At 43.8% G+C, this 26,572-nt stretch overlaps 1 long non-coding RNA gene across 1 annotated transcript in view; it reads right to left on the bottom strand.

The window, feature by feature from the left end:
* Positions 1–25,980, bottom strand: part of LOC309631894 — a 780,460-nt gene extending 754,480 nt beyond the window's left edge. Inside the window, exon 1 of the long non-coding RNA XR_014246630.1 lies at positions 25,573–25,980. This is a non-coding gene — a long non-coding RNA (uncharacterized lncRNA). The remainder of the gene's footprint in view (positions 1–25,572) is intronic.
* Between the last annotated feature and the right edge of the window lie 592 nt (positions 25,981–26,572).

Genomic DNA, 26,572 nt, shown 5'->3' with positions numbered 1-26,572 from the left:
TAACTTATGGTTCACCAAATGGAAAGGTGTGAGGATTGGATACCTTAGGATATTGGGGTTAACATAGATATAGAAACAAATGTGAAATGTGTAATCACCAAAGACCTACGTAATACCAAAAGAAGATTACTCAACATTGTATCATAACCTACATGGGAAAATGATCCAAAGAAGAATAGATATATGTATATGTTTAAAAGAACCACATCTTGCACACCTAGAAGAAACAAAACATTTTAATCAAATTTGCTCTGATAAAAAATAAAAATTAAATTAAAAAAAGACCAAGAAGTAATGAGAAATAAACTTAAGGGGCTTTTTGCTGGCACATTGCATTCTAATTTACAACCAGAACATGACTTCCATTAAGGCTCTGTCATCACTAATAAAGCAGCTTTATAATCAATTTTGAAGGTAGCATAAAAGAAGTCTCACTAATTATTGATAGTAACAAGAAAACAAAGAAAAGTAAAAATCTCACTGCAAAAAGTATACATAGAGTAAGTCAAGGTAGATCAAACACTTATTAAACTTCTGTAAAGAATAAAAGACAACAGTAGTATGTTTTTTTAAAAAGAGAGGGCCCAAATAAATCTGAAATGAAAGAGTTGATGTTACAACAGACCCCACAGAAATACAAAGTATCCTAAGATACACACAGGGTAACTCAGGGTTCAGATTGGACAGAGCCCACTCTCCAGTCCCCTGTATATGACTTACAGGAGCCTCAGGAACTGAGGAGGGGGTCCCTGAGGAGAGGCTCAAGATAGAATATGGTAGGCATTAACATGGCTCCATTCATCTTAAACATGCCTGAACTACATTCACACGAGATGATTTTGTCCTGTATGTACATCGGCACCTCTAGTCGGAACTGCAGATCTTTGGCTTCACCACCTCAACTGACAGCAATAGCTTCACCTGCTGTGGACCATCTCCTATAGGATTTCTAGAACCACAAAGCATCGAAGCTTCACAGGACCCAGAGTCTGTGCGACTCCACGCAGAGTCTCAGAGTCTCAACTCCACTCAGATACTCCACTCTTGGAGGGCACACACAAAGTAGTGAGCACATCAGAACCCAGGGGAAGGAGCAGTGAACTCGTAGGAGAATGACCAGAACTACCTGATAGTTTTAGAGGGTCTCCTGCAGAGGCAGGTGGTAGCTGTGGCTGTGGCTCACCATGAGGACAACGACACTGGCAGCAGAAGTTCTGGGAAATACTCCTTGGTGTGAGCCCTCCCAGAGTCCGCCATTAACCCCACCAAGAGCAAGGTAGGCTCCAGTGCTGGGTCACCTCAGGCGAAACTACCAACAGGGAGGGAACCCAGCCCCATGCATCAGCAGATAAGTGGATTAAACTTTTTATTAAAGTTTTATTTAATCTGCAGACAAGCAGATTAAAGCTTTGCCCACCAAAGCAACACCCAGCTCTACCCACCACCAGTCCCTCCCATCAGGAAGCTTGCACAAGCCTCTAAGATAGACTCATCCACTGGAGAGCAGACAGCAGAAGCAAGAAGAACTATAATTCTGCAGCCTGTGGAAGGAAAACCACATTCACAGAAAGATAGACAAAATGAAAAGGCAGAGGACTTTATACCAGATTAAGGAACAAGATAAACCCCTAGGAAAAAAAACGAAATGAGGTGGAGATAGGGAACCTTCCAGAAAAAGAATTCAGAATAATGATAGTGAACATGATCCAAGACCTTGGCAAAAGAATGGAGGCAAAGATCGAGAAGATGCAAGAAATGCTTAACAAAGACCTAGAAGAATTAAGGAGCAAACACCTAGAAGAATTAAAGAACAAACAAACAGAGGTGAACAATATAATAACTGAAATGAAAAATACACCAGAAGGAATCAGTAGCAGAATAACTGTGGCAGAAGAACGGATAAGTGGCCTGGAAGACAGAAAGGTGGAAATCACTGCCATGGAACAGAATAAAGAAAAAGAATGAAAATAAATGAAGACACCCTAAGAGTCCTCTGGGAAAATATTTAACGCAACAACATTCACATCAAAGGGGTCCCAGAAGGAGAAGAGAGAGAGAAAGGACCCGAGAATACATTTGAAGAGATTATAATCGAAAACTTCCCTAGCATGGGAAAAGAAATAGCCACCCACGTCCAGGAAGTGCAGAGAGTCCCAGTCAGGATAAATCAAAGGAGAAAAATGCCAAGACACATAGTAACCAAATTGACAAAAATTGAAGACAAAGAAAAATTATTGAAAGCAACAAGGGAAAAATGACAAATAACATACAAGGGAACTCCCATAAGGATAACATCTGATTTCTCAGCAGAAAATCTACAAGCCAGAAGGGAGTGGCATAAATTTAAAGTGATGAAAGGGAAGAACCTACAACCAAGAGTACTCCACCCAGCAAGGATCTCATTCAGATTTGACAGAGAAATCATAAGCCCTACAGACAAGCAAAAGCTAAGAGAATTCAGCACCATGAAACCAGCTCTACACCAAATGCTAAAGGAACTTCTCTAAGTGGGAAACACAAGAGAAGAAAAGGACCCACCAAGACAAACCCATAACAATTAAGAAAATAGTAATAGGAACATACATATCAATAATTACCTTAAACGTGAATGGACTAAATGTTCCAACCAAAAGACACAGGCTCCCTGAATGGATACAAAAACAAGACCCATATATATGCTGTCTACAAGAGACCCATTTCAGACCTAGGGACACATACAGACTGAAAGTGAGGCGATGGAAAAATATATTCTATGCAAATGAAAATCAAAAGAAAGCTGGAGTAGCAATACTCATATCAGATAAAATAGACTTTAAAATAAAGAATGTTACAAGAGACAAGGAAAGACACTACATAATGGTCAAGGGATCAATCCAAGAAGAAGATATAACAATTATAGATATATATGTGCCCAACATAGGAGCACCTCAATACATAAGGCAACTGCTAACAGCTATAAAAGAGGAAATCAACAGTAACACCATAATAGCAGGGGACTTTAACAGCTCACTTACACCAGTGGAGATCATCCAGACAGAAAATTAATAAGGAAACACAAGCTTTAAATGACACAATAGACCAGATATAGTTAATTGATATTTATAGGACATTCCATCCAAAAACAGCAGATTACACGTTCTTCTCAACTGCACACGGAACATTCTCCAGGATAGATCACATCTTGGGTCACAAATAAAGCCTCAGTAAATTTAAGAAAACTGAAATCATATCAAGCAGCTGTTCCAACCACAATGCTATGAGATTAGAAATCAATAACAGGGACAAAACCGTAAAAAACACAAACACATGGAGGCTAAACAATACGTTACTAAATAACCAAGAGATCACCGAAGAAATAAAAGAGGAAATCAAAAACTACCTAGAGACAAATGACAAGAAACACACGATGATCCAAAACCTATGGGATGCAGCAAAAGCAGTTCTAAGAGGGAAGTTTATAGCAATACAAGCCTACCTCAGGAAACAAGAAAAATCTCAACTAAACAATCTAACCTTACACCTAGAGGAACTAGAGAAAGAAGAACAAAACCCAAAGTTAGTAGAATGAAAGAAATCATAAAGATCAAAGCAGAAATAAATGAAATAGAAGCAAAGAAAACGAAAGCAAAGATCAATAAAACTAAAAGCCGGTTCTTTGAGAAGAGAAACAAAAATGATAAACCTTTAGCCAGACTCAAGAAAAAGAGGGAGAGGAATCAAATCAACAAAATTAGAAGTGAAAAAGGAGAAGTTACAACAGACACCACAGGAATACAAAGCATCCTAAGAGACTACTACAAGCAACTCTATGCCAATAAAATGGACAACCTGGAAGAAATGGACAAATTCTTAGAAAGGGATAACCTTCCAAGACTGAACCAGGAAGAAATAGAAAATATGAACAAACCTATCACAAGCAATGAAATTGAAACTGTGATTAAAAATCTTCCAACAAACAAAAGTCCAGAACCAGATGGCATCACAGGTGAATTCTGTCAAACATTTAGAGAAGAGCTAACACCCAACCTTCTCAAATTCTTCAAAACAATTGCAGGGGAAGGAACACTCCCAAACTCATTCTATGAGACCACCGTCACCCTGATACCAAAACCAGACAAAGATACTACAAGGAAAGAAAATTATAGACCAATATCACTGATGAATATAGATGTAAAAATCCTCAACAAAATACTAGCAAACAGAATCGAACAACACATTAAAAGGATCAAACACCATGATCAAGTGGGGTTTATCCCAGGGATGCAAGGATTCTTCAATACACACAAATCAATGTGATACACCATATTAACAAATTGTAGAATAAAACCATATGATCATCTCAATAGATGCAGGAAAAGATTTTGAGAAAATTCAACACCCATTTACGATAAAAACTCTGCAGAGTGTGGGCATAGAGGGAAACTACCTCAACATAATAAAGGCCATATATGACAAACCCACAGCAAACATCATTCTCAACGGTGAAAAACTGAAAACGTTTCCTCTAAGGTCAGGAACAAGACGAGGATGTCCACTCTCACCACTACTATTCAACATAGTTTTGGAAGTCCTAGCCATGGCAATCAGAGAAGAAAAAGAAATAAAAGAAATACAAAAAGGAAAAGAAGAAATAAAATTGTCACTGTTTGCAAATGACATCATATCATAGATAGAGAATCCTAAAGATGCCACCAGAAAACCACTGGAGCTAATCAATGAATTTGGTAAAGTTGCAGGATACAAAATTAATGCACAGAAATTGCTTGCATTCCTATACACTAACAATGAAAGAACAGAAAGAGAAATTAAGGAAACAATCCCATTACCACTGCAACAAAAATAAAATACCTAGGAATAAACCTACCTAAAGAAGTAAAAGACCTGTACTCAGAAAACTATGACACTGATGAAAGAAATCAAAGATGATATAAACAGATGGAGACATATACCATGTTCTTGGATTAGAAGAATCAATATTGTGAAAATGACTATACTACCCAAAGCAATCTACAGATTCAATGCAATCCCTATCAAAATACCTTTGGCATTTTCTACAGAACTAGAAAAAAAAATCTTAAAATTTGTAGGGAGACACAAAAGACCCCGGATAGCCAAAGCAGTCTTGAGGGGAAAAAAAAAGAGCTGGAGGAATCAAACTTCCACACTTCAGACTATATTGCAAAGCTACAGTAATCAAGATAATATGGTAGTGGCACAAAAACAGAAATATAGATCAATAGAACAGGATAGAAAGCACAGAGATAAACCCACGTACCTACGGTCCACTAATCTATGACAAAGGAGGCAAGGGTATACAATGGAGAAAAGACAGTGTCTTCAGTAAGTGGTGCTGGGAAAACTGGACAGCTACATGTAAAAGAATGAAATTAGAACACTCCCTAACACCATACACAAAAATAAACTCAAAATGGATTAGAGACCTAAATGTAAGACCAGCCACTATAAAACTCTTAGAGGAAAACATAAGCAGAACAGTCTATGACATAAATCACAGCAAGATCCTTTTTGACCCACCTCCTAGAGAAATGGAAATAAAAACAAAAATAAAAAAATGGGACTTAATGAAATTTAAAATCTTTTGCACAGCAAAGGAAAACATAAGCAAGATGAAAAGACAACCATCAGAATGGGAGAAAATATTTTCAAATGAAGCAAATGGCAAAGGATTAACCTCCAAAAAGCAGCTCCTGTAGCTCAATATCACAAAACCAAACAACCCAATCCAAAAATGGGCAGAAGACCTAAATAGACATTTCTCCAAAGAAGATATACAGGTTGCCAACAAACACATGAAAGGATGTTGAACATCACTAATTATTAGAGAAATGCAAATCAAAACTACAATGAGGTATCACCTCACACCAGTCAGAATGGCCATCATCAAAAATTCTACCAACAATAAATGCTGGAGAGGCATTTATTGGAGAAAAGGGAACCCTCTTGCACTGTTGGTGGGAATGTAAATTGATATAGCCACTAGGGAGAACGGTATGGGGGTTCCTTAAAAACTAAAAATAGAACAACCGTACAACCCAGCAATCCCACTACTGGACATTTACCCTGAGAAAACCATAATTCAAAAAGAGTCATGTACCACAGTGTTCATTGTAGCTCTATTTACAATAGCCAGGACATGGAAGCAACCTAAGTGTCCATCAACAGATAACTGGATAAAGAAGATGTGGCACATATATACAATGGAACATTATTCAGCCATAAAAAGAAACGAAACTGAGTTATTTGTAGTGAGGTGGATGGATCTAGAGTCTGTCCTACAGAGTGAAGTAAGTCAGAAAGAGAAAAACAAATACCGTATGCTAACACATATATATGGAATCTAAAAGAAAAAAAGGTTATGAAGAACCTAGGGGCAGGAAAGGATTAAGGACACAGACGTAGAGAAAGGACTTGAGGACACAGGGAGGAGGAAGTGTAAGCTGGGACAAAGTGAGAGAGTGGTATGGACATATATACACTACCAAATGTAAAATTGATAGCTACTGGGAAGCAGCCACATAGCACAGGGAGATCAGCTCGGTGCTTTGTGACCACCTAAAGGGGTGGGATAAGGGAGTGAGAGGGAAGTGCAAGAGGGAGTGGATATGGTGTTATATGTATACGTATAGCTGATTCACTTTTTTATACAGCAGAAACTAACACACAATTGTAAAGCAATTATACTCCAATAAAGATGTAAAAGGAAAAAAAAAGAAAGCCCAGAGATAAACCTACACACCTATGGTCCACTAATCTATGACAAAGGAGGCAAGGATATACAATGGAGAAAAGACAGTCTCTTCAATAAGTGGTGCTGGGAAAAATGGACAGCTACATGTAAAAGAATGAAATTAGAACACTCCCTAACACCATACACAAAAAATAAACTCAAAATGGATTAGAGACCGAAATGTAAGACTGGACACTATAAAACTCTTAGAGGAAAACATAGGAAGAACACTCTTTGACAAAAATCACAACAAGATCTTTTTTGATCCACCTACTAGAGTAATGGAATAAAAAACAAAAATAAACAAATGGGAGCAAATGAAACCTAAAAGCTTTTGCAAAGCGAAGGAAACTACAAACAAGACGAAAAGACAACCTCAGAATGGGAGAAAATATTTGCAAACGAATCAATGGACAAAGGATTCATCTCCAATATATATAAACAGCACATGCAGCTCAACAGTAAAAAAACAAACAACCCAATCCAAAAATGGGCAGATGACGTAAACAGACATTTGTCCCGAGAAGACATACAGATGGCCAAGAAGCACATGAAAAGCTGCTCAACATCACTAATTATTAGAGAAATATAAACCAAAACTACAATGAGGTATCACCTCACACAAGTTAGAATGGGCATCATCAGAAAATCTACAAACAACAAATGCTGGAGAGGGTGTGGAGAAAAGGGAACCCCCTTACACTATTTGTGGGAATGTAAATTGATACAGTCACTATGGAGAACAGTATGGAGGTTCCTTAAAAAACTAAAAATAGAATTACCATATGACCCAGCAATCCCACTACTGGGCATATACCCAGAGAAAACCATAATTCAAAAAGTCACATTCACCACAATGTTCATTGCAGCACTATTTACAATAGCCAGGTCATGGAAGCAACCTAAATGCCCATAGATAGACAAATAGAAAATATGTGGTACATATATAAAATGGAATATTACTCAGCCATAAAAAGGAATGAAATTGGGTCATTTGTAGAGGCGTGGATAGATCTAGAGACTGTCATACAGAGTGAAGTAAGTCAGAAAAAGAAAAACAAATATCGTATATTAACGCATACATGTGGAACCTAGAAAAATGGTACAGATGAACCGGTTTGCAAGGCAGAAATAGAGACACAGATGTAGAGAACAAATGTATGGTCACCAAGGGGGGAAAGTGGCAGGGTGGTGGTGGTGGGATGAATTGTGAGCCTGGGATTGACATATATACACTTATATGTATAAAATAGATAACCAATAAGAACCTGCTGTATAAAAAAATGAATAAAATAAAATTTAAAAATTAAAAAATAATATTTAAAAACAGAAAACAGAAAAAAAAGTTCTGTCCTTCCCATAGACGTATTTATATGAATGAATTATTTCCATGCTTATATCTATAAATACAAAAAGAGGAATAAAACCTACCTTGAACCAAAAAAGAAAAAAAAAAAAAAACAGAACCCACTGGTCATACAGAGGAAAACCCTATCAGGGCACTTGCTCCAGTGGTAAACAATTCTGAAGTTGGTCAGAGGTGGGGAATCGTCTCCCATGCAGCCAGCAGCTCCCCCGCAAGGAGCTTCCTCATTGCAAAGCTGAGGGACCATGAGGAGGCGTCTCTGAGTAAACGTGAGCTGAGCCTCAGGCCAGCTGCTGCTGAACTTTTCCCACCCTTCCCAGGTAAAACACCCGAATGTGTACAAAGACTTTAAAGCCTAGAGGAAAGGGCTTGGAGTCACACCAGCGACAGCACGCAGGCCGACTTGGTGCCTGCAGGCCAGCCAGGACGGTCCTGGCCCCGGGCGCTCTTCTGGAAGCTTTCCATTTCCCTGCCTGAGGTACCCCTCCTGTCCCGGTCCCCACTGCTTTTTTCCTTCCTCACCTCTGCCCGGGGAGAAATTCCAGCAGCAGGTATGGGTGACACATCGTCTTCTTTAGCAGGTGGCAGCCCGGCAACTCCTGCAGAAAGTCCAGCAGAGCCCCACTCACACGGGGCCACTCATAGAGCCCTGGGCCCTACTCCCTCCCACCAGCACAACCCCGAGACTGCTGACGGGGCAGAGAATATGGCGTCAGGCACAGCTGCAGAGGCTTTTGCTGCCTGGAGGGGTGTTTATATTGACCTCAACCGAGGCACACCTGGGAAGGGCTGGCCGGCCAGGTCAGGCTGCCCAGGTCAGCCAATCCTTGCCCCTCAGGGGATCAGAGTTGCAGATAATGGGCCTTGCTGCACCGGCCAGATCCAAGGAACAGGTGTAGGGTCCCGAGAGTCAGGATAGACAAGGGGCGGCAGACCTGGCTTGTTTTCTAATCATTTTATCTGGTCCATGAGTGGAAGACAACTTCAAGAAGACCCTCTCCTAATGAGAGGAACCCAGGAGTCAGGGAGAGGAGGGTTGGTGGGTGGAGACAGAGGCCTGGTGCCCCAGCTGCAGTGGAAGCCCCTGGAAGACCAGGTGGAGGGAGGCCGCACAGAGTGAAGCCTAGGGTCACAGACATGTCGGCGCTGCTGTTTGTTAGTTCAAGCCCTGCTCTGAGGTGCTCTGTGTCAGCTCTGAGCGACAGGTGTGCTGGGGGTGCTCTGCAATGAGGGCTATGTGCACGGTTCCTGTGTGCCCAGCTCTGCCGGGGTACCTGTCCAAGGGAGCTCCATATCCAGGGAGGGGCCTGCCCACGAGAGCCCCGTGAGCTGCTGGGTACCTGTCCAAGGGAGCTCCATATCCAGGGAGGGGCCTGCCCACGAGAGCCCCGTGAGCTGCTGGGTACCTGTCCAAGGGAGCTCCATATCCAGGGAGGGGCCTGCCCCCGAGAGCCCCGTGAGCTGCTGGGTACCTGCCCAGGTGAGCTCCATATCCTGGGAGGGGCCTGACCACGAGAGCCCCGTGGGCTGCTGGGTACCTGCCCAGGTGAGCTCCATATCCTGGGAGGGGCCTGACAATGAGAGCCCCGTGGGCTGCTGGGTACCTGCACAGGTGAGCTCCATATCCTGGGAGGGGCCTAACCACGAGAGCCCCGTGGGCTGCTGGGTACCTGCACAGGTGAGCTCCATATCCTGGGAGGGGCCTGACCATGAGAGCCCCGTGGGCTGCTGGGGACCTGGTAAAGGACGCCAGGACAGTCAGTGAAGCCACAGAGGATATACATCCAGTAGTTCCTAATTCCTACACCCTGCTGGTCATTCTACCATCCACCAGGACATGGTATTCTGTATTAGACTTCAATGATGCCTTCTTCTGTATTCCATTAGTCCCAGAGTCACAAGAAATTTTGGCTGTGAGTGGCAGGACTCAACATACAACAAAAACAATACTGCTTGGCCGTCCTGCCCCAGGGGTTCAAAAATTCCCACACCATCTTTGGGGAAACGTTAGCTAAAACCCTAAAAGATCTACCTCTGGAGAAGTGAACCCTCCTTCAATATGCAGACGACATTCTGGGCTTCCCTGGTGGCGCAGTGGTTGAGAATCTGCCTGCCAATGCAGGGGACACAGGTTCGAGCCCTGGTCTGAGAAGATCCCATATGCTGCGGAGCACCTAGGCCCGTGAGCCACAATTACTGAGCCTGCGCGTCTGGAGCCTGTGCTCCACAATAAGAGAGGCTGCGATAGTGAGAGGCCCGCGCACCGTGATGAAGAGTGGCCCCAGCTTGCTGCAACTAGAGAAAGCCCTCGCACAGAAACGAAGACCCAACACAGCCATAAATAATAAATAAATAAATTAAAAAAAATATGCAGACGACATTCTGATCGCCAGCCCTACTAAGGAGGCCTCTGGACTACCTAGCCAATAAAAGATAGAAGGTGTCCAAGAAAAAGGCTCAAATATCACAGACTAAGGTGACCTGCCTGGGCTTCATTCTCACAGAAGATCGGAGAAGCCCATCCCAGGAAAGGGAAGAAGCCATTTGCAGCCTCACCCTTCCTAAAACTAGAAGACAGCTTAGGGGTTCCTGGGGAGAGCAGGGTTTGCTGCATCTGAATCCCTAACTACAGTCTAATACCTGGGCCTCTATATGAAACACTGAAAGGAAAAGATGATGATCCTTTTGAATAGAATCCAGAAGCGGCCTTTCAAGAATGGAAAGAGCAGTCAATTCAGACCCTTGCCCTGGACCTCCTTAATTTAGCTAAACCCTTTGACCTTTACATTCCTGGTCGAAGGCGAATCGCCCTTGGAGTTTTAGTGCCAAAACTGGGACCACTTGAAATGGAACAACGCAAGAATGCCCTCCAGGCATTGGCCAGCCACCCCATCCGACCAGGATACTGGGGGTATCTAAAAACCTGGAAATGAGCAGCCCGCAAGGCCAGCTCCCTCCTAAGGGTAAAGGACGCCACTTGGTGATCCTAACCACCCACCATGCCCTGAAGTTGCAGGGATCGCTCCGTGGGCACAATGACCTCGAGTGAGGAGGCCCTCCAACTCCAACCTCCAGAGAGACAACCTGAGGCAACAGGCCCCCATGACGACTCGTGTGACCATCCCTTGACCTGGAGCTTCTCTCAGAAAACCACAAGAGTGTGCCCCAAAAGAACAGACTATTGCTTGCAGGACTTACTGCACCCAGAGCGGAGCTAATAAACCTGGCAGGGGACCCGTAAATAACGCTGCCACCATAGAAAAGCCTACAGACACCATGGTGACGGCGACCAATGAGACCAGATGTACTCCTGGTTACTTCAAAAGGGCGGTGACTGAGTGGCCGTCATGGTCCTGGATCACCACCGGCCCTGGACTGTCTGGGAGTTGAGCAGGCAGGGCTCTGACACCTGGTGCTCTTTGTACGTTAATTCAGTGGCCTAACTGAAGAAAGCGCAGACTACTGGTCAGAGCATCTAGGCTGGCAGAAACCGTCAGCCTAAGGGGGCCGAACCAATGTGGAGCAGGGTAAAACCGGCCGCCCCAGCGTCCCTGCGCATCTCTTTCCTGGACCCTTAAAGGTCATTAGAATCTATAAAACTTCCAACGCTGGTGCTCAGGCAGACGAGCAGTGAGGGAGGAGGCCTGGGGACAATCAACCTCACCTGGAGGCTGCTGGGGAGAAGTCCTGCCCCTCCCCCCCGGGTATGAGGACACCCAACTCAGCACGAAGCATTTACAGAAGAGGTGTCTGCACCCTCAGCGCCCCAAGAATGTGGAATGGGACAAGAGGCAGAGGAGGGGTTTGTCACCGGCAAAGCCCATTAAAAATTCCTGGGAGATAAAAATAGAATCTGGGCAATAAAATAAAGTCTAACCTTTTTTTCCTTTGTGCTTTTTCTAATTTCACTTGTTCCTAGGTTTCCACAGGCAGAGGTCCCACACCTGGCACTTCAGACCCGATTTCCTAGTGCAAAATGGCCGGGCCGACACCTCAGCTCTCGGGGCCCTGTGCAGACTCCGCCACATAGAGCCTGAGCTCCAGCCAACTCAGCCCTCGAGAGCTCCGCCCCGTCCCTCCCGCTGACGCTGACAGGATCCCTACAGAGCAGCCCGGCCTACAGCCCGCGGGGGAGCGCACGCTCTCACCTCTCCATTCTCTGATCAAAATATAAAGTTTTCCTTTGCTTCTGAACCAAACTCAGTCTCGATCTGTTGGCTCCAATGACACTGGGCAGGGGGACCCTTGTTGGGGCCGACTCTGCAGGATCAGTAACAGAATTTGAGAACATTGTAACTTCAATGAACAGATGTGTGAGCCAAATATTGTAACTTCAATGAACAGATGTGTGAGCCAAATATTGTAACTTCAATGAACAGATGTGTGAGCCAAACTGTAGTTAACATAGAGCAGTGTATAAGGCTCGTGTAAAATAAGGTATTTCTAACACTTCCATTTGATATTTCCATCACTTTATTATAAGCAAGTTCAGTGGAGGGGTTTGTCGTATTTGTCAGGTCAACATTAGAGAAATGCAGTGATTTCTTTACAAGGATGTGGATCTACTAATCTTGGCTGAAGTTTCAATCTTGTTTTGAATGATTTTCCATTGAAAATGATACCTCTCTTTCAGCTCCTAGATTTCTGAGAAGTATTAAATCTTGTATTTTTTTATTACCAAAGGGGAAAGGTGGGAGGAGGGATAAATTAACAGTTTCGGATTAACATATACACACTGCTATGTATAAAATATATCATCAACAAGGAACTGCTGTATAGCACAGGGAACTATACTCAATATTTTGTAATAACCCCTAAGGGGAAATAATCTGAAAAACAATAGATATCAATATCGACATCATCTATCAACTACAGATAAAATGGAAACTAAAGGAGGCCGATGGTGAGCATTTCGGACCATGAAGACTTCAATCCTCTAAAGTTCGGACTCTGCCTACAGCCCAGTCCCTTAATGAACATACATGTACCAGTAGCTTAAAAATTCCCCAGATTGGGGTTCGGGGAGACACTGATTTGAAAAAATCCCTGGAGTTCTCCTTACATACATGGGACCTTTCCTACAGCTAAAACATGCCTGTGACACCCAGAAGATGGTACACGGTTGGATCAGGAAGATTTTGGAAAAGGCACCTCATCTCCTAATCCCCTGGTTGTCGGGTTCACCCCTCCAGCCTCTTTCCTAACATTCTAAACACTTGAGGATGTCAGCACCTTCAACATCCTGTTGCACAGAGTTTGAAATTTGTCCAGAGGATGAAGGGGAATGAGGAGAAACAATGAGAGAAAAGCCCTAGATGTTCAGACAGGCACAGGTCACTCTAATTTCCCATCAAGAAGAAGAATTAACCACAGGCTCAGCCTGCGCCACGGAACCAGTATAAGGCCAAAAGCAATCCTGTGGTTTTGCAGCCAGCTCACAAAAAAGCGAGTTGAAAAATGGAGCTTAGGGGCACTGCAATTCACAAACATGCAGAGTTATAAATGATCACTCTCATCCAAAAATATATTGAGGGAAGGCAACGAAGAGGATCTGAAAGCAAGGCAGAATTGCAGGAAACAAATTTCAGGAGGTAGATTCGAATCGCCTTTAAAGCACATGAAAAGCGGTAAAACATCGAAAATGATGCCCTTGGCCAAAGAGGGAGTATACCTTTTTTCCTGAATATATTCAGGAAAAAACGCATATGCCTTTTTTCGCCAATCAAGCAAGCCAGAAATGCAAATGAGCACTACAAAGAAGTCTCACTTCCCAGGGGTCAAAAGGGCCATTCTAAAAGAGTGTAAAACCCAGAAATGCAGAAAAGGCCAAGGAGAAAAGAGAGCCTTGTAAGGCTGATGGGCGGGATGTAATTTGCCAACGGCCACTCTGGAGAAGTGTATGGTGTTTCCTAAAACATCTAAAAAACACAGCTAGAGAGCGTAGGGCACTTCAACTCATGGGCGTATAAAATGGGAAAAATAAAAATCAACAAGACACAGGCACCCGAAAGTTTAGGGCTGCTCTGTTGACAAGAACCTCCACTTCGTTATACCTTAAATATCCCAGGAAAGAGAAAAATGGATAAAGAAGTTGTGGTCCTTATGTACAACGGAATATCACTCAGCCATGAAATCAACTTCATAAGGCTAGTAGCAGCATGATGAGTGGATTTAGGTACGACGATTCTAAGTGAAATAAGTCACACAGAAAAAGACACTTATCATAAGATATCACTTATAGAGGGAATGTAAAAACCGCTACCCTTGAACTGAATTACAAAACAGAACAGAGTCACGTTTAGAAAACACACTATGGCTGCTTAACGGGAAAGGTGAGGTGGGGTGATGCATAAAACAAGGGTTTCAAATTAGCTCAGATACCGTTCCATAAACCCAATATGTAATAGACACGACCTACTCCTTGCTCAGTGAACTGGACTCAACACCCCCTATTCACCGCCCAAGAATATATCTGACTAGTAAGAATCTTAAAACATATGTATTGATATCTCTCTGTAAGTAAGTCAAGTGGGTGTAAAGCGGCATAAACAGCAGTGAAAAGCAGCTAAACCACTTTATAAAAATCAATCACTTTTAAAAACCTGTGAAAGAAAGACAGTGAAAGAGAGAGAAATTCTTACTAAATTCGTTCAGGGGCTGTGATGCCACCTGGATTGACCATATCTAGACCCACAGCTGATTGAGACATAAGGGTGGACACTCTTGGGGCTGAGAGGTTTGGAGAGGTCGGGTGAGCAAACACAGACCCTTTAAAGTAATACTGCGTGGTACCCATCCAATGGGTCCCAAATCTCCAGGTTCAAGGGCATCTTCCTTCATCGAAAACATGCATTAGAAACCCAGAAGATGGTACACCGTGTGATCGGGAAAGGTTTCTAAAACGCACCTCATTTCTCATCTCCTTGGGCTCGGGTTCGCCATTCCAGCTGCTTTACTAGCAATCTCCCTCCTTGGAGAATCAGCACCTTTTACCTCCTGTTCCGTACAGGTTGCAATTTGTCCTGAGGATGAACGGGAAGAGGGGGAACCAATGAGACACTAGCTCTAGGTGTTGGGACAGGCACAGGTCACTCTATTTTCCCATCAGGAAGAAGAATTAACCACAGGCTCAGCCTGCCGCCCGGAACCAGAATAGGGCCTGAAGCAATCCTGCACTTTTGCGTCCAGGTCCCAGGAAAGCGAGTTGAAAAATGGAGCTCAGGGGCACTGCAATTCACAAACCTGCAGAGTTATAAATGATAACTCTCGTCCACAAATATATTGAGGGAAGGCAACGAAGAGGATTTGAAAGCAAGGCAGAATTGCAGGAAACAGATTTCAGGAGGTAGATTCGAATCGCCTTTAAAGCACGGGAAAAGCGGCAAAACCTCGACAATGATGCCCTTGGCCAAAAAGGGCGTATGCGTTTTTTCCTGAATATATTCAGGAAAAAACGCATACGCCCTTTTTGCCCAACCAAGCAACCTGGAAAGGCAAATCAGCGCTACAAAGAAGTATCGCTTCCCACCGGTCAAAAGGGCCATGCTGAATAAAGTGTCAAAACCAGAAATGCAGGACAGGCCATGGAGAAACGGGAGCCTTGCTACGCTGATGGGCGGGATGTAAATTGCCAACAGCCACTTTGGAGAAGTGTACGGTGTGTCCTGAAACATCTAAAAAACTCAGCTTAGAGAGCATAGGGCACTTCCACTCATGGGCGTATAAATTGGGAAAATTAAAAATCAGCAAGACACAGGCACCCCAAAGTTTAGGGCTGCTCTGTTGACAAGAACCTCTACTTTGTTACAACGTAAATATCCCAGGAAAGAAAAAAATGGATGAAGAAGTATTAGTCCTTATGTATAATAGAATATCACTCAGCCATGATATCAACGTCATAAGTCTAGTAGCAGCATGATGAGTGGATTTAGGTACGACGATTCTAAGTGAAATAAGTCACACAGAAAAAGACACTTATCATAAGATATCACTTATAGAGGGAATGTAAAAACTGCGACCTTGAACTGAATTACAAAACAGAACAGAGGCACACGTTTAGAAAACACACTATGGCTGCTTAACGGGAAAGGTAAGGTGGGGTGATGCATAAAACAAGGGTTTCAAATTAGCTCAGATACCGTTCCATAAACCCAATATGTAATAGACACGACCTACTCCTTGCTCAGTGAACTGGACTCAACACCCCCTATTAACCGCCCAAGAATATATCTGACTAGTAAGAATCTTAAAACCTATGTATTGATATCTCTCTGAAAGTGAGTCAAGTGGGTGTAAACCGGCATAAACACAGCAGTGAAAAGCAGCTAAACCCCTTTATAAAAATCAATCACTTTTAAAAACCCGTGAAACAAAGACAGTGAAAGAGAGAGAAATTCTTACTGAATTCGTTCAGGGGCTGTGATGCCACCTGGATTGACCATATATAGACCCACAGCTGATTGAGACATAAGGGTGGACACTCGTGGGGCTAAGAGGTTTGGTGAGGTTGGGTGAGCAAACGCAGACCCTTTAAAGTAATACTGCGTGGTTCCCATCCCATGGGTCCCAAATCTCCAGGTTCAAGGGCATCTTCCCAGTTCGAAAACATGCATGAGAAACCCAGAAGATGGTGCACCGTGTGATCGGGAAAGGTTTCTAAAACGCACCTCATTTCTCAACTCCTTGTGCTCGGGTTCTCCATTCCAGCCGCTTTACTAGCAATCTCCCTCCTTGGAGAATCAGCACCTTTAACCTCCTGTTCCGTACAGGTTGCAATTTGTCCTGAGGATGAACGGGAAGAGGGGGAACCAATGAGACACTAGCTCTAGGTGTTGGGACAGGCACAGGTCACTCTATTTTCCCATCAGGAAGAAGAATTAACCACAGGCTCAGCCTGCCGCTCGGGACCAGAATAGAGCCTGAAGCAATCCTGCGCTTTTGCAGCCAGCTCCCAAGAAAGCGAGTTGAAAAATGGAGCTCAGGGGCACTGCAATTCACAAACCTGCAGAGTTATAAATGATAACTCTCGTCCACAAATATATTGAGGGAAGGCAACGAAGAGGATTTGAAAGCAAGGCAGAATTGCAGGAAACAGATTTCAGGAGGTAGATTCGAATCGCCTTTAAAGAACAGGAAAAGCGGCAAGACCTCGACCATGATGCCCTTGGCCAAAAAGGGCGTATGCGTTTTTTCCTGAATATATTCAGGAAAAAACGCATACGCCCTTTTTGCCCAACCAAGCAACCTGGAAAGGCAAATCAGCGCTACAAAGAAGGCTCGTTTCCCATCGGTCAAAAGGGCCATGCTGAATAAAGTTTCAAAACCAGAAATGCAGGACAGGCCATGGAGAAACGGGAGCCTTGCTACGCTGATGGGCGGGATGTAAATTGCCAACAGTCACTTTGGAGAAGTGTACGGTGTATCCTGAAACATCTAAAAAACTCAGCTTAGAGAGCATAGGGCACTTCCACTCATGGGCGTATAAATTGGGAAAATTAAAAATCAGCAAGACACAGGCACCCCAAAGTTTAGGGCTGCTCTGTTGACAAGAACCTCTACTTTGTTACAAGGAAAATATCCCAGGAAAGAAAAAAATGGATGAAGAAGTATTAGTCTTTATGTATAATAGAATATCACTCAGCCATGATATCAACGTCATAAGTCTAGTAGCAGCATGATGAGTGGATTTTGGTACGACGATTCTAAGTGAAATAAGTCACACAGAAAAAGACACTTATCATAAGATATCACTTATAGAGGGAATGTAAAAACTGCGACCTTGAACTGAATTACAAAACAGAACAGAGGCACACGTTTAGAAAACACACTATGGCTGCTTAACGGGAAAGGTGAGGTGGGGTGATGCATAAAACAAGGGTTTCAAATTAGCTCAGAGACCGTTCCATAAACCCAATATGTAATAGACACGACCTACTCCTTGCTCAGTGAACTGGACTCAACACCCCCTATTAACCGCCCAAGAATATATCTGACTAGTAAGAATCTTAAAACCTATGTATTGATATCTCTCTGAAAGTGAGTCGTGTGTGTAAAGCGGCATAAACACAGCAGTGAAAAGCAGCTAAACCTCTTTATAAAAATCAATCACTTTTAAAAACCCGTGAAACAAAGACAGTGAAAGAGAGAGAAATTCTTACTGAATTCGTTCAGGGGCTGTGATGCCACCTGGATTGACCATATATAGACCCACAGCTGATTGAGACATAAGGGTGGACACTCGTGGGGCTGAGAGGTTTGGTGAGGTTGGGTGAGCAAACGCAGACCCTTTAAAGTAATACTGCGTGGTTCCCATCCCATGGGTCCCAAATCTCCAGGTTCAAGGGCATCTTCCCACTTCGAAAACATGCATGAGAAACCCAGAAGATGGTGCACCGTGTGATCGGGAAAGGTTTCTAAAACGCACCTCATTTCTCATCTCCTTGTGTTCGGGTTCTCCATTCCAGCCACTTTACTAGCAATCTCCCTCCTTGGAGAATCAGCACCTTTAACCTCCTGTTCCGTACAGGTTGCAATTTGTCCTGAGGATGAACGGGAAGAGGGGGAACCAATGAGACACTAGCTCTAGGTGTTGGGACAGGCACAGGTCACTCTATTTTCCCATCAGGAAGAAGAATTAACCACAGGCTCAGCCTGCCGCTCGGGACCAGAATAGAGCCTGAAGCAATCCTGCGCTTTTGCAGCCAGCTCCCAAGAAAGCGAGTTGAAAAATGGAGCTCAGGGGCACTGCAACTCACAAACCTGCAGAGTTATAAATGATAACTCCCGTCCACAAATATATTGAGGGAAGGCAACGAAGAGGATTTGAAAGCAAGGCAGAATTGCAGGAAACAGATTTCAGGAGGTAGATTCGAATCGCCTTTAAAGCACAGGAAAAGCGGCAAAACCTCGACCATGATGCCCTTGGCCAAAAAGGGCGTATGCGTTTTTTCCTGAATATATTCAGGAAAAAACGCATACGCCCTTTTTGACCAACCAAGCAACCTGGAAAGGCAAATCAGCGCTACAAAGAAGGCTCGTTTCCCATCGGTCAAAAGGGCCATGCTGAATAAAGTTTCAAAACCAGAAATGCAGGACAGGCCATGGAGAAACGGGAGCCTTGCTACGCTGATGGGCGGGATGTAAATTGCCAACAGCCACTCTGAAGAAGTGTACGGTGTGTCCTGAAACATCTAAAAAACTCAGCTTAGAGAGCATAGGGCACTTCCACTCATGGGCGTATAAATTGGGAAAACTACAAATCAGCAAGACACAGGCACCCCAAAGTTTAGGGCTGCTCTGTTGACAAGAACCTCCACTTCGTTACAACTTAAATATCCCAGGAAAGTGAAAAATGGATAAAGAAGTTGTGGTCCTTATGTACAATGGAATATCACTCAGCCATGAAATCAACGTCATAAGGCTAGTAGCAGCGTGATGAGTGGATTTAGGTACGACGATTCTAAGTGAAATAAGTCACACAGAAAAAGACACTTATCATAAGATATCACTTATAGAGGGAATGTAAAAACTGCGACCTTGAACTGAATTACAAAACAGAACAGAGGCACACGTTTAGAAAAAACACTATGGCTGCTTAACGGGAAAGGTGAGGTGGGGTGATGCATAAAACAAGGGTTTCAAATTAGCTCAGATACCGTTCCATAAACCCAATATGTAATAGATACGACCAACACCTTGCTCTGTGAACTGGACTCCACACCCCCTATTCACCGCCCAAGAATATATCTGACTAGTAAGAATCTTAAAAGCTATGTATTGATATCTCTCTGTAAGTGAGTCAAGTGGGTGTAAAGCGGCATAAACACAGCAGTGAAAAGCATGTAAACCCCTTTATAAAAATCAATCACTTTTAAAAAACCGTGAAACAAAGACAGTGAAAGAGAGAGAAATTCCTACTAAATTCGCTCAGGGGCTGTGATGCCACTTGGATTGACCATACCTAGACCCACAGCTGATTGAGACATAAGGGTGGACACTCTTGGGGCTGAGAGGTTTGGTGAGGTTGGGTGAGCAAACGCAGACCCTTTAAAGTAATACTGCATTGTTCCCATCCCATGGGTCCCAAATCTCCAGGTTCAAGGGCATCTTCCTACATGGAAAACATGCATTAGAAACCCAGAAGATGGTACACCCTGTGATCGGGAAAGGTTTCTAAAAGGGAACTCATTTCTCATCTCCTTGGGCTTGGGTTCGCCATTCCAGCTTCTTTACTAGCAATCTCCCTCCTTGGAGAATCAGCACCTTTAACCTCCTGTTCCGTACAGGTTGCAATTTGTCCTGAGGATGAACGGGAAGAGGGGGAACCAATGAGAGACTAGCTCTAGGGGTTGGAACAGGCACAGGTCACTCTATTTTCCCATCAGGAAGAAGAATTAACCACAGGCTCAGCCTGCCGCCCAGAACCAGAATAGGGCCTGAAGCAATCCTGCGTTTTTGCGGCCAGCTCCCAAGAAAGCGAGTTGAAAAATGGAGCTCAGGGGCACTGCAATTCACAAACCTGCAGAGTTATAAATGATAACTCTCGTCCACAAATATATTGAGGGAAGGCAACGAAGAGGATTTGAAAGCAAGGCAGAATTGCAGGAAACAGATTTCAGGAGGTAGATTCCAATCGCCTTTAAAGCACAGGAAAAGCGGCAAAACCTCGACAATGATGCCCTTGGCCAAAAAGGGCGTATGCGTTTTTTCCTGAATATATTCAGGAAAAAACGCATACGCCCTTTTTGGCCAACCAAGCAACCTGGAAAGGCAAATCAGCGCTACAAAGAAGTCTCGCTTCCCATCGGTCAAAAGGGCTATGCTGAATAAAGTGTCAAAACCAGAAATGCAGGAGAGGCCATGGAGAAACGGGAGCCTTGCTAGCTGATGAGCGGGATGTAAATTGCCAACAGCCCCTCTGGAGAAGTGAACGGTGTGTCCTGAAACATCTAAAAAACTCAGCTTAGAGAGCATACGGCACTTCCACTCATGGGCGTATAAATTGGGAAAACTAAAAATCAGCAAGACACAGGCACCCCAAAGTTTAGGGCTGCTCTGTTGACAAGAACCTCCACTTTGTTAAAACGTAAATATCCCAGGAAAGAAAAAAATGGATAAAGAAGTTGTAGTCCTTATTTACAATAGAATATCACTCAGCCATGAAATCAACGTCATAAGTCTAGTAGCAGCATGATGAGTGGATTTAGGTACGACGATTCTAAGTGAAATAAGTCACACAGAAAAAGACACTTATCATAAGATATCACTTATAGAGGGAATGTGAAAACCGCGACCCTTGAACTGAATTACAAAACAGAACAGAGGCACACGTTTAGAAAACACACTATCGCTGCTTAACGGGAAAGGTGAGGTGGGGTGATGCATAAAACAAGGGTTTCAAATTAGCTCAGATACCGTTCCATAAACCCAATATGTAATAGACACGACCTACTCATTGCTCTGTGAACTGGACTCAACACCCCCTATTCACCGCCCAAGAATATATCTGACTAGTAAGAATCTTAAAAGCTATGTATTGATATCTCTCTGTAAGTGAGTCAAATGGGTGTAAATCGGCATAAACACAGCAGTGAAAAGCATGTAAACCCCTTTATAAAAATCAATCACTTTTAAAAACCCGTGAAACAAAGACAGTGAAAGAGAGAGAAATTCTTACGAAATTCGTTCAGGGGCTGTGACGCCACCTGGATTGACCATATCTAGACCCACAGCTGATTGAGACATAAGGGTGGACACTCTTGGGGCTGAGAGGTTTGGTGAGGTTGGGTGAGCAAACGCAGACCCTTTAAAGTAATACTGCGTGGGTCCCATCCCATGGGTCCCAAATCTCCAGGTTCAAGGGCATCTTCCCACTTCGAAAACATGCATGAGAAACCCAGAAGATGGTGCACCGTGTGATCGGGAACCGTTGCTAAAACGCACCTCATTTCTCATCTCCTTGGGCTCGGGTTCTCCATTCCAGCCGCTTTACTAGCAATCTCCCTCCTTGGAGAATCAGCACCTTTAACCTCCTGTTCCGTACAGGTTGCAATTTGTCCTGAGGATGAACGGGAAGAGGGGGAACCAATGAGAGACTAGCTCCAGGTGTTGGGACAGGCACAGGTCACTCTATTTTCCCATCAGGAAGAAGAATTAAACACAGACTCAGCCAGCCGCTCGGGACCAGAATAGGGCCTGAAGCAATCCTGCGCTTTTGCGGCCAGCTCCCAAGAAAGCGAGTTGAAAAATGGAGCTCAGGGGCACTGCAATTCACAAACCTGCAGAGTTATAAATGATAACTCTCGTCCACAAATATATTGAGGGAAGGCAACGAAGAGGATTTGAAAGCAAGGCAGAATTGCAGGAAACAGATTTCAGGAGGTAGATTCGAATCGCCTTTAAAGCACGAGAAAAGCGGCAAAACCTCGACCATGATGCCCTTGGCCAAAAAGGGCGTATGCGTTTTTCCTGAATATATTCAGGAAAAAAAGCATACGCCCTTTTTGGCCAACCAAGCAACCTGGAAAGGCAAATCAGCGCTACAAAGAAGTCTCGCTTCCCATCGGTCAAAAGGGCCATGCTGTATAAAGTGTCAAAACCAGAAATGCAGGACAGGCCATGGAGAAACGGGAGCCTTGCTACGCTGATGGGCGGGATGTAAAATTCCAACGGCCACTCTGGAGAAGTGTACGGTGTGTCCTGAAACATCTAAAAAACTCAGCTTAGACAGCATAGGGCACTTCCCCTCATGAGCGTATAAATTGGGAAAACTAAAAATCAGCAAGACACAGGCACCCCAAAGTTTAGGGCTGATCTGTTGACAAGAACCTCCACTTCGTTACACCTTAAATATCCCAGGAAAGAGAAAAATGGATAAAGAAGTTGTGGTCCTTATGTACAACGGAATATCACTCAGCCATGAAATCAACGTCATAAGGCTAGTAGCAGCATGATGAGTGGATTTAGGTACGACGATTCTAAGTGAAATAAGTCACACAGAAAAAGACACTTATCATAAGATATCACTTATAGAGGGAATGTAAAAACCGCTACCCTTGAACTGAATTACAAAACAGAACAGAGTCACGTTTAGAAAACACACTATGGCTGCTTAACGGGAAAGGTGAGGTGGGGTGATGCATAAAACAAGGGTTTCAAATTAGCTCAGATACCGTTCCATAAACCCAATATGTAATAGACACGACCTACTCCTTGTTCAGTGAACTGGACTCAACACCCCCTATTCACCGCCCAAGAATATATCTGACTAGTAAGAATCTTAAAACATATGTATTGATATCTCTCTGTAAGTAAGTCAAGTGGGTGTAAAGCAGCATAAACACAGCAGTAAAAAACAGCTAAACCCCTTTATAAAAATCAATCACTTTTAAAAACCTGTGAAACAAAGACAGTTAAAGAGAGAGAAATTCTTACTAAATTCGGTCAGGGGCTGTGATGCCTCCTGGATTGACCATATCTAGACCCACAGCTGATTGAGACATAAGGGTGGACACTCTTGGGGCTGAGAGGTTTGGTGAGGTTGGGTGAGCAAACGCAGACCCTTTAAAGTAATACTGCGTGGTACCCATCCCATGGGTCCCAAATCTCCAGGTTCAAGGGCATCTTCCTTCATCGAAAACATGCATTAGAAACCCAGAAGATGGTACACCGTGTGATCGGGAAAGGTTTCTAAAACGCACCTCATTTCTCATCTCCTTGTGCTCGGGTTCTCCATTCCAGCCGCTTTACTAGCAATCTCCCTCCTTGGAGGATCAGCACCTTTAACCTCCTGTTCCGTACAGGTTGCAATTTGTCCTGAGGATGAACGGGAAGAGGGGGAACCAATGAGAGACTAGCTCTAGGTGTTGGGACAGGCACAGGTCACTCTATTTTCCCATCAGGAAGAAGAATTAACCACAGGCTCAGCCTGCCGCCCGTGACCAGTATAGGGCCTGAAGCAATCCTGCGCTTTTGCGGCCAGCTCCCAAGAAAGGGATTTGAAAAATGGAGCTCAGGGGCTCTGCAATTCACAAACCTGCAGAGTTATAAATGATAACTCTCGTCCACAAATATATTGAGGGAAGGCAACGAAGAGGATTTGAAAGCAAGGCAGAATTGCAGGAAACAGATTTCAGGAGGTAGATACGAATCGCCTTTAAAGCACAGGAAAAGGGGCAAAACCTCGACCATGATGCCCTTGGCCAAAAAGGGCGTATGCCTTTTTTCCTGAATATATTCAGGAAAAAAGGCATACGCCCTTTTTGGCCAACCAAGCAACCTGGAAAGGCAAATCAGCGCTACAAAGAAGTCTCGCTTCCCATCGGTCAAAAGGGCTATGCTGAATAAAGTGTCAAAACCAGAAATGCAGGACAGGCCATGGAGAAACGGGAGCCTTGCTACGCTGATGGGCGGGATGTAAATTGCCAACAGCCACTCTGGAGAAGTGTACGGTGTGTCCTGAAACATCGAAAAAACTCAGCTTAGAGAGCATAGGGCACTTCCACTCATGGGCGTATAAATTGGGAAAACTAAAAATCAGCAAGACACAGGCACCCCAAAGTTTAGGGCTGCTCTGTTGACAAGAACCTCCACTTCGTTACACCTTAAATATCCCAGGAAAGAGAAAAATGGATAAAGAAGTTGTGGTCCTTATGTACAATGGAATATCACTCAGCCATGAAATCAACGTCATAAGGCTAGTAGCAGCATGATGAGTGGATTTAGGTACGACGATTCTAAGTGAAATAAGTCACACAGAAAAAGACACTTATCATAAGATATCACTTATAGAGGGAATGTGAAAACCGCGACCCTTGAACTGAATTACAAAACAGAACAGAGGCACACGTTTAGAAAACACACCATGGCTGCTTAACGGGAAAGGTGAGGTGGGGTGATGCATAAAATAAGGGTTTCAAATTAGCTCAGATACCGTTCCATAAACCCAATATATAATAGACACGACCTACTCCTTGCTCTGTGAACTGGACTCAACACCCCCTATTCACCGCCCAAGAATATATCTGACTAGTAAGAATCTTAAAAGCTATGTATTGATATCTCTCTGTAAGTGAGTCAAGTGGGTGTAAATCGGCATAAACACAGCAGTGAAAAGCAGCTAAACCCCTTTATAAAAATCAATCACTTTTTAAAACCCGTGAAACAAAGACAGAGAAAGAGAGAGAAATTCTTAATAAATTCGCTCAGGGGCTGTGACGCCACCTGGATTGACCATATCTAGACCCACAGCTGATTAAGACATAAGGGTGGACACTCTTGGGGCTGAGAGGTTTGGTGAGGTTGGGTGAGCAAACACAGACCCTTTAAAGTAATACTGCGTGGGTCCCATCCCATGGGTCCCAAATCTCCAGGTTCAAGGGCATCTTCCCACTTCGAAAACATGCATGAGAAACCCAGAAGATGGTGCACCGTGTGATCGGGAAAGGTTTCTAAAACGCACCTCATTTCTCATCTCCTTGGGCTCGGGGTCGCCATTCCAGCCGCTTTACTAGCAATCTCCCTCCTTGGAGAATCAGCACCTTTAACCTCCTGTTCCGTACAGGTTGCAATTTGTCCTGAGGATGAACAGGAAGAGGGGGAACCAATGAGAGACTAGCTCTAGGTGTTGGGACAGGCACAGGTCACTCTATTTTCCCATCAGGAAGAAAAATTAACCACAGACTCAGCCTGCCGCTCGGGACCAGAATAGGGCCTGAAAAAATCCTGCGCTTTTGCGGCCAGCTCCCAAGAAAGCGAGTTGAAAAATGGAGCTCAGGGGCAGTGCAATTCACAAACCTGCAGAGTTATAAATGATAACTCTCGTCCACAAATATATTGAGGGAAGGCAACGAAGAGGATTTGAAAGCAAGGCAGAATTGCAGGAAACAGATTTCAGGAGGTAGATTCGAATCGCCTTTAAAGCACGGGAAAAGCGGCAAAACCTCGACCATGATGCCCTTGGCCAAAAAGGGCGTATGCGTTTTTCCTGAATATATTCAGGAAAAAACGCATACGCCCTTTTTGCCCAACCAAGCAACCTGGAAAGGCAAATCAGCGCTACAAAGAAGTCTCGCTTCCCATCGGTCAAAAGGGCTATGCTGAATAAAGTGTCAAAACCAGAAATGCAGGACAGGCCATGGAGAAACGGGAGCCTTGCTACGCTGATGGGCGGAATGTAAATTGCCAACAGCCACTCTGGAGAAGTGTACGGTGTGTCCTGAAACATCGAAAAAACTCAGCTTAGAGAGCATAGGGCACTTCCACTCATGGGCGTATAAATTGGGAAAACTAAAAATCAGCAAGACACAGGCACCCCAAAGTTTAGGGCTGCTCTGTTGACAAGAACCTCCACTTCGTTACACCTTAAATATACCGGGAAAGAGAAAAATGGATAAAGAAGTTGTGGTCCTTATGTACAATGGAATATCACTCAGCCATGAAATCAACGTCATAAGGCTAGT

Source organism: Balaenoptera borealis (assembly GCF_965194805.1).
Source record: "Balaenoptera borealis genome assembly, chromosome: 7".
Classification (NCBI taxonomy): Eukaryota; Metazoa; Chordata; class Mammalia; order Artiodactyla; family Balaenopteridae; genus Balaenoptera; species Balaenoptera borealis.
Note: the sequence above shows the minus strand (reverse complement) of the source record. Positions and strands in the feature narration are given on the sequence as shown.